Here is a 19,121-nt window from a genome sequence, read left to right as displayed (position 1 = left end):
ATACAGTCTTGGGCTCTTCATATGCATAATGACGCATTCTAAAACCCACTCAGAGCTGTGGCGCATCCCCTTAGGTGATTTCCGGTTCGCAGCTTCAAAACACTGAAGGATGGCAGCTTTCTGTTTAGGAGGAAGGTTGTCGATCTTTCTTAGGAGTGCCGCTTCCTCGATCTTCTCGTTTTCCACTTTCAGTTTAGAACTTGCTCGTCTAACGATTTCACTTTGGTTTTCAGGCGACGCACAGCTTGGGTTTTCAATTTGATCTTTCTGGCAAGATGTGTTTCTGACTTTGTCTTCTTTCTTCGGCATCTTTGGTTGATAAGGATCTTCTGAAGATACTTGCAAGCTACACACCGCTCACTTGAGGTTCCCGTGCACTTCTTGTTGTAAAGGCTCCCATTCCACACGGTCAGATTAGAGTGGGAACGCGCGAACAGGAACTCTTCAAGAAATCCTGCGCCTGAACACACATGCATACTATACTATCCACGGCCTGGAGAATGGAAGACGGATTGCCAGGTTCGTCTAGCACAACCTTCACACCCCGGACAAACACTTCATGCGTCACTGTGTTGTCTGTCACCATAAACAACACAAGCTTTGCGGCGCACAGGAGACTTCTCTATCAGGTCCGGGTAGGCATACAGTGTACGCAACCTTCAATGGTACACCACTGAACACGTGCTTTCCCCAGCTGTCTGACAGGAAGGCAACATCCGCGTGGTTGAAGGGAAGTCTAGGTTCCGTAGTGGTTGTAGCGGGCTCATCCGGCTCCTCACCTGGCAGTGGCTGCAGTACCTCGTCCATCCGTTGTCGCTTATCATGAAGCGCAGGCGGTGGGCACAACCTCTCCTTGGGGTTTCTTTTCCTGGGCACTGGCTTTGGCAGGTAGGAAGGCGCATTCGGAAAGATGGTCGGAACGGCACCAGCCAAAAGGAACGGCCTCACTCTCTCAATAAGCACGCTTTTGCCGTCAACAACATGTTCGAAGTGGCGCGACACAAACTGTTTGTCGAAGTGGAGCTCGCAGACGGCTGCGTTGTGCGAAGCGGCTTGTCAGCTCTTGGAATATTCCGCTGCCATTGTTGAAATACCGCCTCTTCTTTTGGCACGCCAAACAACGAAAACTTCCCCTTACATGATGTGTATCCGGTCTTGCAGCCAGGTACAAAACAATGACTCTGTCGTCGGCTCATCTTGCATGTTCAAGGCAGCATTTTCACAAAAAGCAGCGCGAAAAGTCCGCACCGCGCGCGCAGCCAACAGTACTAGAACGCATTTCTCACGGCGGCTTGACGTGTAAATAAGGCTCCTCTTACGTGTAAACGGGAGTTCGCGGCACCTAGCTTCAACATCGCCAAGCGGCGTCAGCGCTTCCCATACGAGCTGCTTGGCGGTAATCACAATTCCCCTATTCTAGACACTGTAGCCATGACGCTCCGTGGTGTTGTTGTTCAGCTGTGTTCCGAACTTTTTTTGTGCTCCTGGTGTGCACCGTACGATTGTCCAGTACATGAGCTGCACAGATGGTTTTAAACTGAAGGTGGTGGAGCATGCGTTGATGTGCATGGGAACCGCGCGGCTGAACGGCACTTGACCCACTGCGTGTACGCTACGGGCAAAAACAAGGTTTTTGGTCGGTGAACAAGGATCGCCATGTGTTTCCTGGGCCCAAAAAAGGGAAGTTTCCCGGTGTGAGAAAAGAAGTTTTGGAGTGCCTTGACGGCACGGAAGACGGTGCGCTGTGGGCCGACTACGAATGTGAAGCCGCAAGCTACTTCTGTGAGGAGGACAGCTCCGTGGCGAGTAGGGGGCCACTAGCATGTTGGGAATAAAAAAGAAATTCCCAGGTGTTTTTACGAAAATGGTGAGGCTCTGACGCGCTTCTTTTAGCAACTTTATTGTGTGGAATTTCAACTTTTAAAATATCTGTTGAAATTTTTTCCCGCTCATGAACCCTCCCCCCAAATTCATGCCGAACTTTGTGAAAAAAAAGTGGGTTCATTACGCGAGTAAATACGGTATTTAAGAACTACGCATTGTAGTCATTTTAATGAAAATCGCAGGAATCCAATGTTTTAAGCTGCTACTCCAGCAGAATGGCTCTAACCTATGCTAGTTGGTACATTTCTGGCGGAAAGCAGCTTGAACTTTGGCACAAAACAGAAGACAAGAAAAAACAGGGCACGCCGCTGACTAACAACTGAGTTTTTACGCAAAGAGAACACAGATATACTATACATAAGCAATCTCCGAGTGGCACAAGGATAAGGACTATAATATTGTGCTGTGCAGAAATTGTTTTTCACAGTCTGATAAAGCCATAGACAGAACGCTGATGCATTTCTCCCCAGCATCGTCGATCGTGAAGGCTTTGGCAATCTCTCGCCTGAGTTTGTTTTTCTTCTTGTCTTGATGTCTAGCATGCTAGCTTCGCACGTGCAATGAAGACTGTGTGCAGGCAGGTGGCCAGAGGGAGTGGTGGCTTGGAGGAACGCCGCATGCTCACAAGCCCTGCCGTTTAAGCGTCGGCCAGTTTGGCTGATGTAAACGCTCCCACGTGTCAAAGGTATTTGATAAACGGCATTCTTGCAACAATTAGTGTACCTTGTGTGGTGTTTTTTGACGCAAACGGGAAGTTGAGCACAATTGTTTGCTCGTCGGCACATGGCATAGGCCTGTTGGGCTCTGAAAACACAACCGTCATGTCATGCTTGGCCCCCACTTTTTTCAAATGATTGGAAACCCATGTACGTACAGCAACACTGCCAGAAATTTCCTGTTCCCTTCTACAAGTTCGCGGGGCCTTCTTTGCCCGTTTCCTTTGACTCCCTGCAGAAGTGTTTTGCACGCAGGCCTTCGCAGGCTCTTCAGGTACCCAGCATTCCTTAGGTGGTCCACCTGCTTTTCTAGCTTGCGGTAACCTGACGTGGGCATGATTTCTGTACTGCTGATATGTTGCCATGCTCTCTTGACGTTCTCGGAGTGACCTCGGGGTGACGGGAGGAATGCCTTGGAAGATTGGAAGAACAGGGAACGGGGCTCATACCTCCAGCAAGCGGGGTCCTCTCGAAAATTGATTGCGATGTCGAGGAACCTGATGGACACGTGTTCAGGCAGCTCGTTGGTGAAGGACAGACCCTGGTAGCAATCCTTGAAAACCTTGAGTACGGCTTTGAGGTATCCATTCTGTGGGAGGGTAATGTTTGCGCTGCACAAAACCAGAAAGTCATCCACATACCTAAAAATTGAGAGCACACTCTCCTGCGAGTGTGGACTGGACTCGATTTGCCTTGCGCAAGCCACCAAGACTCCAGCATACTTTTCCAGCATTTCCCATCCTGTGTAAAAAAAGGCTGTTACTAATAGACTGCCAAGGGCATTACAGAATTACAGAGCAGTGGGTGTGGCTGTGTGTGTGTTTTTCTTTTTGTTTTTTTATTGTCGAGAGCGTCGCTTGAACGTATGTCTTGTAACAGTGGTCTCACTGCAGCATAAGTGACGCTATTTTCATTTATTCAAGCGTAGGTGGTAGAAACGTGCAAAAACGTGATCGCACTGGTTGGATGTGAAATTAAGGGCAGCTCTTTGGAACCTAGTGAAGGACCTCCTGACATAATTGTTCAAAGAACCATGGGAGAAGTTTGGAACCGTGCATTTCTGATTGTATTCAGGCGTAAGGCATTGCCTTTCCGTATAAGTAATGATTTGTTTCTGTCATGACGGTTGGAAGCACAATTGTGCAGCTGTTAGGAGTACCTTCGTATTGTCATGAAATTAACCGTGTTTCTGCCGTAAGTGTTGAGGTTGCGTAGTGTTGTTTCTTGAGCACAGTGTTTCATTTAGGGGTGAATATTCTTAAAAGATGCATACTTTTACTGGTGTTTGACGTTGTTTCTTCATCAATGGCAAATCCCTGTGCCAAAGCACACTTGAATCGGCTGCCCATGCTAGCTTTGCAAGTGCATTTAGCAACAGTGGTATTCCTCGATGCTCCCAACTGCATGCAAGCAGTAATATGGTGTGAAAAACATCTGTGGTTACAATGGTTACACAAAGGAAAGCTTTGCACATTGAGCATCATCTGGGGTTGCACATTGAGCATCATCCTTGGTATGTACTTATTATGTGTGCAGCCTGTCCTCGGTGCTCGTGCACATTGTATATGTGGCATGCCTCGTAAAAGTTGTCCTGCTTTCCACAATTCCTCAATCTACAGAACTGTTTGGGATTAGTTAGGCTTTGCAAGCTGAACTGCAGAACAATGGATGAAGCCATGCTCAAGTACACGTCACCGACCGCCACTGTCTGCACTGGTCCGGCACCTCTGCAATCTGCTGATGAGCGTTTCCCAATGGGCGGTGCTGTTTCTCAAGCATTGTTGAGGCCATACAATCCGCCTGGTCCCTATGGCCAGGCTTTTTTTTTTTTTAACGCTTGTTTACTTCTCTGCATGCAATGTGCTCATCCTTCAACTAAAGAGTAGATATAAGAATCAGTAGTGCTAATGCCCGGGCAATGAGCATCTGCATTGGAAGGCGGCTGAACTTTGACCACCGTTTTTTTGTTTTTGTTTTTGTTTTTGTACAGCAAGACCTTATTCACAGGGGAATACCGTGTTGACCATTTATAACGTAACCACTTATAGTGCAGGACCGTATATATCGCAGGTTTTTGTGACCACTGGTTTGCCTCCCATAGAGCTCAATGCATATGCATACCACTTAAAACGTGGTTGTCCGAAGCACAATACCGTTTATAGTGCGGTTTTTTGGCGGGTCCGCTGATCGCCCGGCACAGCTGGGGCATTGTTTCAAGGTCGTAAGAGAAGAGAGAGAGAGAGAGAGAAAAGACGGAATCAGCCATCCAACGCAACGCGCGCTCCCTCCGTGCTCTCCTCTTTTTAATTTCGAAATAGGAAAGAAAAAAGGTAGACACCCTTTCGTCCGCATGTTCCGTTTGCACTCACATGATAACTGCCCTTGCTTGCACGGTAAGGTGTTTCTATTAAAACGTTGTGCAAATAAGCAGCTGCCCTTTCACTTTTAGAACATTTGGAGGTGGCGAACCGCTGGCGCTGCTAGTTCAACCACCTTCGGCATCGTAAACGCAAGATGGGACTAAAAAAAAGAAATCCTGCTTGCGTTCTTACATTGTTGTCCCATGGCCGTAATCTGAGTCCCTCCTTCACTCCATTTGCTCCCTACACTCGGCTGAGCGGAGGACTCTGCAATGCTTATTCATGGGAAAATCAATTTCAAGGATCTCCTCCACTGGAGTCTCGAGTGGAGGAAGGTCTCAGAATGCCAGGGTTACCCAGCCATGCTCCTTCAAAACACAAACCCAATGAAGTAAAAGCCACGCTCGCAGCTTGTAAGACCCTTCAGCAGTGGCTGATAGAGAAAAAAAAAGGCGAAATGAAGACCGCGCCTGCCTCTGTTTTGAAGAGGCCTTCCTTTGAGTGATGATAAACAAAGAATGTTTGAAAGGTAGATTGCAATGGTGTTGGATTCGCGCATGTTTTGTTTATAGCGCGGTACTGCTTATAATGTGGATTTTCGCAGCTTCCACGACATACGTTATAAGCGATCTACACTGTGGTTGAATTTCACGTCTTCCAGGCTATAGCCTGGAAAATGAACACAGCAGGGCTGCTAAACTGACACACACCAAAGTACACTCTGCTTTGCTAGGCATGCTATCTAGCATCACAGTCCCATAATGCAACACAGGAAATGGATTTGGAGCTTCCATTGCACAGCAAACGCTATTTGATGTGGCCTATTTCATGGGAATTGCATTCTTGGGCTCCAAAGGCTCATTCCGTCAGCTGGAGGAAGATTTTGTATCGCGGAAAAAAACAAAATATGTCCTATAGATGCATAGATGCATGAATCTACAAGCCACACTGCCATGCTACCTAGTAAATCACTTGCGCAGTGCACCAAAGACACCAGTGCTGCCATATGTCTAGAAAGCAACACGAAACCTCTTGTTACGACTACTGCTTCTTCTCTTGGGTCACCTTATTCACTGTAACTGCTTCTTCTCTGCTTCTTCTGTGGGGTCACCTTGTTCACTGTAGCAGTATTTTCTCCATGTCAGCTGCTTGTCTTTTTGGTGCTGTCAAGGCTGCGACCTTTGAGCAGTGGCCGCTCCAGCGGGATGTCTGGGTCCCGCAGAGCATTCCTTCTTAGGATCGATGACATGGTTCCTTCTATTACTTGAGAAAGGATTTCGTTGTCCACATCGCTGAACTCGCAGGAAAGAGCTGGTCAGCCGAGGCACACGTGAATTGTTCTTCCTTTGCATTAGGTCGCAAACGTCATCTGTAATAAGGGCTGGTTTTTTTGGAGGGGAAAGGGGGAAACCCTACCTGGTGCTAAATCTCAAACCAAAGCCAAGGCCTGATTTGAGCAGCTCCTGCTCAATGCCTGCTGCATATACATAGTATATAATGTACGGCAGCCGTGAAAGTGTACACCCCTGCCCTGGAGTCCCTTGGCAAATTGGATCGATGCAGATTGCGCGCCACCAAAGTTCACCACAACTGAATTTCTCTCATACAGGTGTTGTATGGTGTCCAGTAGGGCCCCAGGGAGACCCAGCAGAACCAATGGCTTGAAGAGAAGGGCATGAGATACAGAGTTATACGCCCTCTCTATGTCCAGGAAGCAGCACAACAGGTAGGTCCTTCCTTTCTGATTATCTGTGCACATTGCGTAAGCACAAACAGGTTGTCATCCAGTCTGCGACCTCGTCAAAATTCATTCTGCTGTTCTGTTAGGAGGTTGTGTGCCTCGGCCCACCCACTGAGCGAGTTCTTAAGAATGCTCGCAAACACGGTACACAATGCTCGTCACGGTGAGTGGACGGTGGTCGCCCAGGTGTGCAGCATTACCACCCTGCTTAGGTACAAGGGTGATCCTGCCCAATCACCAGCCCTCGGGGATTGTAGCTCCCTTTATGATTCCTGTAAACAGGTCCGCCAACTGTTCTCTTGCACTGGGACCCAGATTCTTTAGCAGCCGGGCTGACAGACTGTATGGGCAGGCCCTCAAGCGTGCTAGGGCTTGGTCCACTCCCAGCCTTGAGAAGGCATAATATGGGCTCTTCTCCCCGTCCTTGACAGAGGTAGTGACATGTTAAACGTCCTCCCCCACTCACCACAAAGGTCAGCAGGAGGATCCGGGTCACGGAATACCTGCGTGAAGTGTTGGGTGAGGTGCACCTTTAGGTCTGGAATAGGGTGTCCAGAAATCGCATCCATAAGCTGGCCCGGAGGGGGTGCTGGCCAACAACGACGAGACATATCACCAGAACCTCTGAGCAGTAAACTTCTTGTCCAAGTGTAGGGACTCAAAGAGGCGCGTGTTATGTTCGGCCAACTTAGCCTGGACCAATGCCTGCACCTTATCCTTCAGCTCAATGTATTCAGCCCACCGAAGTGAGACCGCCTCGGCACTCCGTTTCTTGAGTGCCCGCCTGTGCTCACAGTTTGCTCTGCAGCGCTCTTTCCATGCCGTCTGAGCCTCATTGTCCCACCATTCTATTCTTTCTTCCTGGCCTCGTCCGACCTCCTATGCTGCACCATGTGATGCTCGGTGACCTGCCATAGGGCTCTTACAAAGTCTTCGTATGATGTTGCGGTGTGCCTACTACTTGGGCTGACCTCAAAGTCTTCACATACCTTCTCCACTGCAGTGCTAGGAAGCTACTTGCCTATAGCCCTCTTCCGCTGCAACTTCCTTTTGAACCCTGCCATCCCAAACTGCAAGCACAGACAGTTGTAATCACTTCCCACACTCCACAGGCTCTCTTCATCCACTGTGCACGCCCTACAGGCATCGGCAAGACCATATGAGATCAGCGCATAGTCTATGGTGATGGCGCTTTCCCGAGCACACCGCGGGAACTGGCCTACGCATCGCTGGTCTATGTTCAGAATGCTTAGCTGCAGGTCCTCAGCCAACCACAGCACCAGCATACCGTTGAAGTCCGTGCGGCCGTCGAAATCACTAAGGTGCCCATTGAAGTCGCCCAGGATGATAAGATCCCTGTGGTTTGCCCACTGGCGTGCGTCTTCGCGAACACAGTCCAGGGGCGGTATTCTCGAGTTTTGTCCCTTTTGCGTCCCTTTCAAAAGTGTCCCTTTTGGCAAGCCCTGATTGGCTAAAAGCAAACAACCGGAAGTGACGTAACGCAAGCGCGGCAAACCAACTGCCAACCTTCCTCCATGCTGCCAACGTCCACTTCTTAACCGGAAGTACGTCACGATGAAAGGGACGCAAAAGGGACGTTTTCAAAAGGGACAGTTACGAGAATACCGCCCCAGCAGCTGCACATTCTCTTTCCTGTACAGTGAAAGCTCATTAATTCGAATTTCACGGGGATGCTTAACGAGTTCGAATTAAACCGAATTCGAACTAACGAAAGTCACTGAAAAACGGCCAGAATTCGGATCGCGTTGCTTGAAAGCATTCACAGCACACAATATTTATTGACGAAAATAATCAGTGACCACTTTTTGCTTTTTTTCCTTGAAAGCGATGGCCGTCACTTTGTTTTATAAAGCGCGAACATGACGCAGAGCATCATCTTCGCCCTCCTCGAAGCTGAAAATAGGCGCGCGACACCGATCACCCCCATCACTTGCGAAGCTGAGGGCCGCACTGGTGCCTCTTCCTCTTTGGCTCTGTCATCTTCACCGACAGGTTCCTCGCCAGTTACCTGCGCGATGATATCTTCATCGCTCAGAGCCCCGCACACAACCGCACTGCTGTCCACGTCGACGTAGTCATCGAAGCTGATTTCTTCCAGCGCATCACGCAATCCTGTGGGGATGACCTCGTGCTAGCTGGGCTGGCCGAGCAACAAAAAAGCGACGAAGCGCGAACCGGTCGAGACGTGAAAGAACTGTTGTTGCCACCAGCGACACCGCGCATCCGGGTGCTGTGCTGCCCTTGAAGCTTCGTGCCACCTATCATTGCGCCAAGAAAGGTTTGCAGCTGCAGTATAAAATATCATCGCGCGGGGGCGCGCAGTTCGAATTATCGATGGAGGAGCCAATGCGCGTGCGAATTAACGAGTTGGTTTACCCATAGACGCCTATGCAGTGTGGCCGGACCGTAAGAGTCAGTTCGAATTATCCAAAAGTTCGAATTAACGAGGTGCGAATTAACGAGCTTTCGCTGTACTTATTGTTCACCGCCAGGCAAACCACACATACTGCGACTGGTCTACCCATCAGATCGCCACATACCCACAGGTGGTTACTGCACTTCCCATCTTGGCGTTGCCACTGCAGGTTCCACATCCACAGGAAGCCCACTCCTCCGCCCTTGCGCCCCTGCCTGGCTCTGTTGCAGCCTGCCCAACACCAGTCAGAGTGAGCAAGAGGCTCCTCGAGCTCGCGAAGGTGCATTTCGGCCACCGCAAACAGGGAGATCTTGTCTTCCTGCAGTGTTCAGTACAACTGGGTCCATTTGAGCTCACGGCGACCACTGATGAGGTTGAGGAATCCCACCTTGACCACTTTCTGCTCACGTCACTGGCTGTGCGGCCAGCCTACACCTATGCCCGCTGACCCCTATCTTGACTGAGATGCTGCCGGACGAAGTGTCCCACCATGTGGAAGAGGCGCAGGTCCGCAAGCATCTGCTGTGGGGGTTAGATGCCCTGGGAAAAAGGTGGCGGGTGGATTGCCATCAGTGGTAACCCAGCCAGAAAAGTTGGTTCCGATGGGTGTTGGCCCGGGGCCAGTATTTCTAGTGCCGGGGGATGAGGCTTCCCGTTCCATATTCTCAGCTGGGACCATGGCGGTGCTCCCTGTCGCTGGTATGTAGACCCCACTCCCGGTCTCTTCCTGCGTTTCCTTCAACTCCACAGTGCTTGCTGCATGGCTCCTCACTTCTTACTGGCATGTTTGGCCTTCTGGGACCTGTTGCCACCCCATGTGCCGTTGCACCTTCCATGAGAAAATCTCTCTGGCCTGTGCCATGCGGGTTACTTTTTCCTGCTTGTAACCTTCCGTACCTCTTGAAAAAGGGCTCACAACCTGGGCTACCCAGCCCGCCACTGTGCGAGCAGTCTTTGCAAAGAGGTGAATGCCATCTCGAGCTATTCGACCTTCCCCCTGAGGGCAGGCTGACAGGTCCAGGTCCAGTTTCGTGAGGAGAGAATTCAGCAGCACAGTTTGCACTTGTGTTGCCTTTCCCCGTGTTGCAATCTCCGACAGCGAGCAGATGATGAGGCGTGGGGTGTGTGGCACCAGGGTTTTTCTAACAACCTCCACGGGTTTTTCTATTGGCCGCCACTACAGCCTCTGGCTGTGCACCCTCCAGCACATCAGTAGGCCCCGTGTGCGGAATCACGAACTGCAATTTCTTGCCGGGGTCTTCTTTGTATCAGCTGCAGAATGCCTTGATGTCCCCCGCTTGGCCCCTAAGGATACGGCACTAGTGGACACTCCGCTTACCGCTTCCCCCCAGCTGGCACTGCAGAGCATGGGTGATTCGAGAAGCATTTGTACCCCCCACAATGAGGACTTCCCGTGCAGCCTCTTCGCAGTTGGTGTTGTTCACATTATGGTTATTCAGCGGGACTGATGACTGAACATATGGTGTCATCTGTCAGGATTTCATTTCATTTCATTTATTGCATACTGCAGACCTTCGCAGGTCCAAGCAGGTGAAAGCAAAGCTTCCCCTTGCGGCAAGGCGAATTTGAAGGCGCGGATTTTGAACCATGGTGAGCTGCAGCCTTCTAAACAGTGGTACCCTTTTGGATAACTGGGGAATGAGGAAGTTATTGCATGCTTTGCACAGCACAGACAGAGAATCTGACCAAATCTTTTTCACACCAGCAACACACTCGGTATTATTGACCAAGGTTTAACCCAAATGCAGTCTGCAAGGAGAAACCACAAGTTTCGTGTACTAACGCGACAGCAAATAATGCATCTTACCTATAAAGGCAAAACAAGCATCATGTAGACCATGTTAACTCTCCCGCCGGGCTGCTGTCTGCTCCAGTCAGCTCAGGGCTGAAAATGGGGGCCCTGGGCTATTGAACTAGTATCGGCCCTCGACGCCCCCCTTCCCTTTCTCCCCCCCCCCTTCCGCCGTGTCCCTTACGCTGTTTTTTACATGAAATAAAAAAATCTCTCTCTCTCTTCGTCTTTCAAAGCCTCAGTCCCCACCCTCCCCCGCTCCACTGCTAAAATATACCATTTTTTTGTTTTATTTTAAACACAGTTTTTTTATTTAAAAAAATTATATCAATTAATTAAAAAGAACAAAGTGATTTATGGGATTCATGCAATAGTGATACGTCAGGGGCGGTATTCTCGAGTTTTGTCCCTTTTGCGTCCCTTTCAAAAGTGTCCCTTTTGGCGAGCCCTGATTGGCTTAAAGCAAACAACTGGAAGTTACGTAACGCAAGCGCAACAAACCTACTGCCAACGCCACTGCTTAACCGGAAGTACGTCACGATGAAAGGGACGCAAAAGGGACGTTTTCAAAAGGGACAGTTACGAGAATACCGCCCCAGATCTGTTTTTTCAGCACGACACAAACACGACCGTCGGAACACGTACGCGATACATGTCCGTTCCGTGGCCGTAAACCATAGAATGGCCGTTGGTACAGTTTGGTCCAGCTCAAGATCAGATCAGATCAGATTAGATTAAACTTTATTGTTGCCACGGGTGGGACTGTTTTCAGGTCAACTTTAGTGTCCTTCCGTCGACGGCAGGATTCATGTAGATCTCTGCGGCGTCTTCGGCCACCTGGGCTAGTGAGACCTGGGTCATAGGGTCTGTGCTGAGCAGCGCGGCCTCCCACTGCTCCTCGTTCATAATTTGTAATAAAATGGGGTGCTTTTAAGAGTTTGAAGGGGTTTTTCTTCACAGGACCAAATCACATGTGGTAGGTCTGCATATGATTGCAAAGAGGGCATCGGTTAGAGTGCAATTCGGGGTAGTAGAGTGATAGGAGGGCAGGGGTGGGGTGGGAAATGTGGATGTTTGAAGTTGGTGCCATACAACAGTGTGGCGGCGGGAGAGGGAGGGGTCGGGGGGTGGGAGGCGAGTAGAAAAAAAAAATAAACACCCATGAAAAAATCTCATGGGCACTCATGTATAGCGCAAACAGTCCTCCGACAGCTATGTTTACTATGTGCATTTGCGTTATCTTGATATGTTTTCTTAAGCGCTTGGTTTTATTTGGACCACTAAAGGAGACATGCCGTTGTATCAAGAACAGCGTTTATTGGGTGGGATTCAACGGAAGCATCACAGTGCGGAAATTGTTATACATGTTATGCAATAAGTACATAGTAGGTTCGGTATATATTCGTCTTAAAGGAGCCATGAAGAGAAAACACAAGTTTGGTTCATTCAAAAGATTGTCTCGTTAGAATCATACTGACACCACTTTTAACGTAAACTTCGCTCAAATAAACTACATAATTAGGAAAAACGGGAATGGTCATGCGACCCACCAGCTCATTTCCCACAACAGAACCTATGATGCCACATGAGCTAAGCTCTGCGATTGGCGGAGGCTGGCAGAAGCAGACGCAAATTAGGTAGAGCTTACAAACTAGACGAACGAGCGATTTGCGCTTAAATTTAGGGCACATTCTTTACAAAGCAATAAGAATGATGGGACAAACAGTGGAAGTTGCGAATGCACATGTAAACATAGAAGTACTGATGCGTTCTGCTGTTTGTACTGCGCACAGCATGCTTGGTTTAGCTGCACAGCACTACGGGGCTTGGGGTTGTCTCAGACGACACTGGCCGATTGACGCAAGCAACGGTGTCTTACGTGACCCCATTTGTCGAGCGAGCACTGTTTCAGGGAACGAATATTTTCTCCCAGAACAAAAACAAGCCAGGTTTAAATGCAGGCAAAAACAAACCAAACGCTTGCCACGGTATGGTGGCGCCATCTAGGTTACCGAACGTAAAGAAACGGTGGAACAAACCAACACCGCTGTACAGGGCGGAGACAACCTTTGAACGGTCCCGTGCCGCCGCAGTTGGGCCAACGGGTTCAACGCGTTATTCTTTTCGTTTCCCACGAGACCTAGCAACGCGAAACAGACAATATGATTCAAACTTCTTCAGTAAACCGCGTTGCGCCGATAATTTTAGCGCGGTTTTGACACAATGACTTGCTTTGGCGGCGAGCGAGCAACCGAAAATGGCGGCGCCAGCGTATACGTGTCTCTACCCTGTACGGCGGATGCGTGAATGAAGGTATTCTAGGCTGCAGAGCGGTCGGTTCCTGTGATGTCATTTAGGACCACGAAAACGCACGATTGAGCGGGAAAATCAAAATTTTAACCTAAATTGTTTAATTTCTCAGTGAATAAAGCACCGTTTGTATCCGGACAAGCACTGGGGGCACTATAAAACACGAAATCTTTCGAATAAAACCAACTTGCATTTTCTCTTCATGGCTCCTTTAAGGGCTTGCAAGCCCAATAAAGTGGACAATATACTTCAGATCAAAATGACACTCTAATTGTAAAGCATATCTTTGATAACGGCTCAGTTAACAAACGAATAAAAGAGGACACCAAATAAATACATGTGGTGTGAACGAACGCCATTTGTAAGGATTTGAGAGAAGAAAACATACTACTGTGGATAGTTAAAAGTGGGATCTACATTGCAAGAACAACAAACACAGCTCAATGTTTATTCGAGCAGGTTGGGAGAAGACGCATGAAAAAATCTCATGGGCTTTCATGTATAGCGCAAACAATTCTCTTTCAAAACAGCATCTTTCGGGCCTTCGCCTTGGCAAAATCCCATATAGTTTGCTTGAAAGATAGCTCCCTTACAAAGTCACTTTCAATGAACATGATAGCAAGCGAGTTCAACTTGTCATCCAGAAGGTTTGAACGAAGGAGATTTTTTATCAGTGACAACTTGGAAAATGATCGTTCGCTCTCACAGTTTGCCACGAGTATACTTAGGTAGAATCTTAATGCAATGGAAAGGTTTGGAAGCACGTTAATAAGTTGTCTTTCATGTAGCAGCTTCATTATACCCAGGGCACTTGTGTCTTGGCTCACAGAGCTTTGCATAAAGTTTGCAAACGGAACAATTTCAGCTGGAAATGCTGGCTCCAAATCATTTTTATAGGTCTCCACCAATCTCTCCGCCTGCTGTGCAAGAGAGATCATGCTTCCATTTTCCGTCAGTAATTTTAAGAATCCAAACTTCTCGCAAAGATCAGCGTAGGCAGCCTTTCGCACTCGCAGAGCAGAGCCTAGACAGTCAAGTACCACATTATAGGTCTCTACAAGAAACTTCTTTCTACCTCGCAGCGTACCATTGCATTTTCCCGTCCGTGTACTTACTCAAAGCAATACGTTTGCCCTCATCCTGATAACCCTGATTAGTACTCAGCGTGCGTGCTCTCGCCTCGAAGGCATCAAAAAGAGGTCGCAATGAATCAACAAAGCCTTCCAGAGAGCTCAGAAGATCTACAGCAGTTGAAATGTCTAAGCCTGGTTTCTGAAGTGCTATGCTCGTTTGATAAAAACGATCAAAGATTTCACTCCAGGAAATCGCCATGAAGGCCGTCTCCAGTTTTGACATTTTCTTAAGGAGTCAGTGCACTTCGTTGCTAGAGTTACCGTTTTCTTCCTTGCTCTTCCAAATGTCTTCAAGGCAACGCAAAATTGCACTGAAATTTTTCTTAATTGCCTTACATGATTCAGCATGTCTTCACCACCTGGTTTGAGAAAGACTTTTCAGAACGGGGTGTTCCCCAGTGGAATCTGTGCTGTCCAGAAGACATTTCCATCTCTTGGGGGAGGCAACAAAGAACACGTACAGTCTTTGAGTGACACTGAAGAATTTGACGGCCTTAAGGCGACTGTCTACGCTACTTGCGCCAACTGAGTTAAGTGAGTGTCCAGCGCACGGGACGTATACTGCCAAATTGTTGATCTGTCTGGTTTGTGCTTGCAGTCCTTTGAATTTGCCTGACATGTTACTCGTGCTTTCATGCGCTTGCCCCCTAAAATTGCCAACTGAGATGCCGTTCGTTGTCAGTAGAGACATCACGATATCAAAAAGGTACAAGCCAGTGTGGGATTCAATGGGAACAAACCTGAGGAAGCGCTCATGCACTTTTGCATTTAAACAGTATCACAAAACCACTGACAGCTGATCAACGTGATTAAGATCTGGAGCCGAATCAACTATTAGAGAGAAGTACTTTGCCCTTTTTACTTCGTCAATGAGGCTGTCCTTGAGAGCCTTGGCCATGAGCTCGATGAATTCGTCACAAATTGTTTTTGACAAGTATGATGGGTGGCCTTTCTCCTTGTTCCCATAGCATTTGATGTGCTCCTCCAGGAAGGGATCAAATTGGGCTATGGCTTCAAGCACTCCCATATAACTGCCATTTCTCAGGGAGCCAAAAACGTCCTCGCTGCCCCTAAACGCTAGGCCACGCTTAGCTAGAAGCTTAATCACTATGACTACGCGCTTCATCACCTCTGTCCTGTAAGTGGTCTGAGGGACCAGATGCTTAACCAGCTCCTTGTCAGTTGTGCTACTCGAGTTAGAGTGGGTTAGCCGTGCTGCCACGCAGTTCCGGTGGTCGACACTGTTTTCATGTGCGCAAATCTTTTCTTCTCCTCTGTTCCAATCAGAAAATCCGTGCGTGGAAAAGAACTCGGGTTTCTCAAAAACAGTTTGCACATGAAACAGTAAACAGAGCCTTTGGACTTTGAATGCATTAACCAATGTAGTTCGTATGCCTCCCCATTTACAGCCTTTCGCGTGAAAAGATGAGGTGACATTAGCGTTTCTGAGTTTTGTATTGTCTTTCGGAAGACGGAAAACTTAGTGCCCAATTTCGAAAATACAACGGCCCCCTCTCAATGCATTCGCCCCAAAAATTGTCAGTAATAATGTCCGGCCACTTAGCTGGGTCACTTTGCAGAATCTAGGGGCCTACCTCTTGCTGCTGTGGGTTCTGTAGTTTGTCGCCACAAGACGCCAGCTGATGCATCCTCTGGAGGCACACGGGAAGATGATCCGCAGTTGAGCTATCGTGAAACAAATCAGTGGGCTCTTTGAGTGTCGTTCGCTGGAGCTCGTCATCAGCAGGCTGATTGGAGAAGTTTGGCGCCTGTTGATCAGAAGCAGTAGAAATCAGGCGGGGCAGAATGCACACGTGGAGCTCCATGGCAGGGGTTGCACCAAGTGGCATGGATGTTGCTTGCGTAGGAACAGGATAGGGCTGGCTTGACGTCGGTTACTCGCAGGTAGAAACGGATGAGGTTGCCGTCCTTTGCTCAGAACCCGTTGAACCAAGGGGAGTGAAGTTTTGCTGCTCACCAGGAAATCGTTGCGACGGAGTCGATAAGTGCTCCACAGAAGCACTCTCGGTACTATCAGAATTTTGAAACGAACTCTCACTGCAGCAATGACACGACTTCACGAAAGCCGCACTCAACAGATATTTCATCCTTGGCAGCTTCTTTTCACACTCTTCTCTTTCTAACTTTGCTTTTCATTTAGATGCACCACTTTGATGCTTTTGAGTTGACATCTTCTCTTTTAGCTATTTCGTTTCGTTCACCCAGCTGGTGAAATGAGACTTGGATGGTGCGCCAACGCTAGGCCAAGAAAAACTCGTTTCTTCTATCTGTTGGCATCTTAACGAGACGACAGCTCCGAATTCATTTGGTTACACCAGAGGTAACGCTATTTCCACTGACCTTACATACTATATGTACATGACATTCCAAACACTGTCCAACATAAAGAAACAACACTGTCCTGGGGCGGTATTCTCGAGTTTTGTCCCTTTTGCGTTCCTTTCAAAAGTGTCCCTTTTGGCGAGCCCTGATTGGCTAAAAGCAAACAACCGGAAGTGACGTAACCCGAGCGCGGCAAACCTACTGCCAACTTTTCTTCATGCTGCCCACGTCCACTGCTTAACCGGAAGTACGTCACGATGAAAGGGACGCAAAAGGGACGTTTTCAAAAGGGACAGTTACGAGAATACCGCCCCTGTCCAATCGTAATGCGAGGTTTTCCTTCTGCCCTAAAGTCCAATTGGTCGATTTCAAGATGTCCAGCCTGGGCCCAATTGCATCAGTCGCCTTCTGCACGCCCGTCTGTCCCATAGTGTCCGTTGGTCTACTTTAACTACGCCTTTCATGCCGTGCCTTCTCTACATAAGTGCCAGGGTTTGCAATGCCTGGCGCCAACGCGTCGGGGGAATGCGATTCAGGGTCTAAGCTCGCGCCGTCAAAGTGAGCCGGCCTTGTAACGAATGGCTTACCAATAAATAGCGCTGTCGTCGCTGCCTTCAATTGTTTCTAGGAATGAATTCATGCCATGTTACGGTGCCAGGCGCCTGGGCTCTGGCAATCCACTGGCCATGTCTATCGTACGTATCGTCCCTGCTTTGTTCCTCTTGCAGGCTGCCTTTTTCGGGTTTTCGGGCACAACTGCTGCGGTGCCTCGGCTTTGGGCTTCTCGAATTTCGAACATCAGCGCGGTTTGCATAAACAACCGTCAGATTTGCCCATTCAACGCATCGTAAGCATACCACTCACAGTGGCTGACTGCCCGATGGAGTCGGTAACGCTGGTTGATTGATTGTAGGGCTTAACGCGCCGACGCAACAAAGGCGATGAGGCACGCCGTAGTGGAGTGCTCGGAATTAATTTTGACCACCTGGGGATCTTTAACATGCGCCGAAATCCCGTACACATGGGCGTTTTTGCTTTTCGCCTCCATCAGAAAAGCGGCCGCATCGAACCCGCGACGTCGTGCTCAGCACTTCAATGCCTTAGCCACTGAGCCACCGCGGTGGGTGGTAATGCTGGTCAGCCACCCCCTGCAACTTTAACGGCTTCGCGGCGCCGCGTTTTCTACAGCACGTCTGGGTTTGTCCAGCCTGGTGAACGGTGTTCCTTCCTACGAACGACAGATGTGTGAAGTCCAGACGATTGCAGCCTGCCGATAGCAGCTCAACGCGTTGCAGCTGGCGGTGAAACAGAAAACAGACAGTGAAAAAGCAAGCATCCACTGGAACAATGTGCACAGAATGGGCCGACCCAGTTCGCTGCTTTGGCACTGTTAGGGCCCATCCCTTCAGAGGAGTGCTGCGTAATTGGGAGCTACAACGGGAATGTGTGTGGTTCCTATGCTACGACTCTCACACGACGTGATGATAACTGATGAAAGACAACTAGGAAGCGGAGTTCTGCGAACACTGAGAAGCAGCAGCCGAGACTGCTTCAAATCTTGCTTGCTTAGTTCGGCCCATTGAATTGTCAACTCGGCTGGCTGCGTGTTCGGACTCCGCTTTCTATGCCGTTCCCTTCCACCGTTTACGGAGAAGAGACACACAAAACGAGAGTCCCAAGCCCGCACGCGGCGGCTAACCCATATATTTTTTTTTAACAGCGAACGCCCCGAGACCTAACGATCCCTGCAGGGTTCGAAACAAACAAAACAACAACACGAAACACATGGCGGTTTTGGCAACCTGAACCCCCTGGCTCGGAAACAAGGGGGCCGCGTTAATGCTTTGGCAGACAAGCCACCGTGACCCCCCGCTGCTTTGTTGGGGTTGGCCGAGCGAAGTCAGGGCCAAGTTTCCTCGTTCTGCTATTCCCCCGGTCACGCGTATCGCTCAATGTTCCATTATCTGAGGTTCCATATATTAGGCCAGTTAATGTGGCCCCCTTCCACTGCCCTTGAGGACAAGGCCCCGGGCTGCAGCCTCCTTAGCCGCCTCCTTAATCCAGCATTGGGTCAGCTGCAGCTTTTTGTAGCAAGATAAATGACCATGATCCGACCTGGTTGGCCAAATTGATTGTGACATGAACCATAGCCCAGCCGAGGCCAAGAATACCATGCGATGATGGGTGAGCCAACAAGAGGTTGTAAAACCACACAAAGTGCCAAGCCAGGGAAGCTCAAAGTATTAATGTTTGGAGCGCTTGCCCGCAAGGAGGTATGACAGAAATTGTACTATGAACAAAGCGCACATGGTATTCGATACAATTTTCATCACCTCCTATCACCCCCCGAACTCAGCACAGGAGTAATGATTGATTATTTACAA

At 49.0% G+C, this 19,121-nt stretch overlaps 1 long non-coding RNA gene across 1 annotated transcript in view; it reads left to right on the top strand.

The window, feature by feature from the left end:
- The window catches only part of LOC144167514 (uncharacterized), a 72,290-nt gene extending 65,603 nt beyond the window's left edge, over positions 1–6,687 (top strand). The window contains exons 6-7 of the long non-coding RNA XR_013322018.1: positions 2,462–2,569; positions 6,570–6,687. This is a non-coding gene — a long non-coding RNA (uncharacterized LOC144167514). The remainder of the gene's footprint in view (positions 1–2,461; positions 2,570–6,569) is intronic.
- The last annotated feature ends 12,434 nt before the right edge of the window (positions 6,688–19,121 follow it).

The sequence above is a fragment of the Haemaphysalis longicornis genome, unplaced genomic scaffold (genome assembly GCF_048455015.1).
Source record: "Haemaphysalis longicornis isolate Haplotype H1 unplaced genomic scaffold, Haemaphysalis longicornis Haplotype H1 scaffold_1, whole genome shotgun sequence".
In the NCBI taxonomy this organism is placed as follows: domain Eukaryota; kingdom Metazoa; phylum Arthropoda; class Arachnida; order Ixodida; family Ixodidae; genus Haemaphysalis; species Haemaphysalis longicornis.
This window is presented reverse-complemented; position numbering and strand designations above follow the sequence as displayed.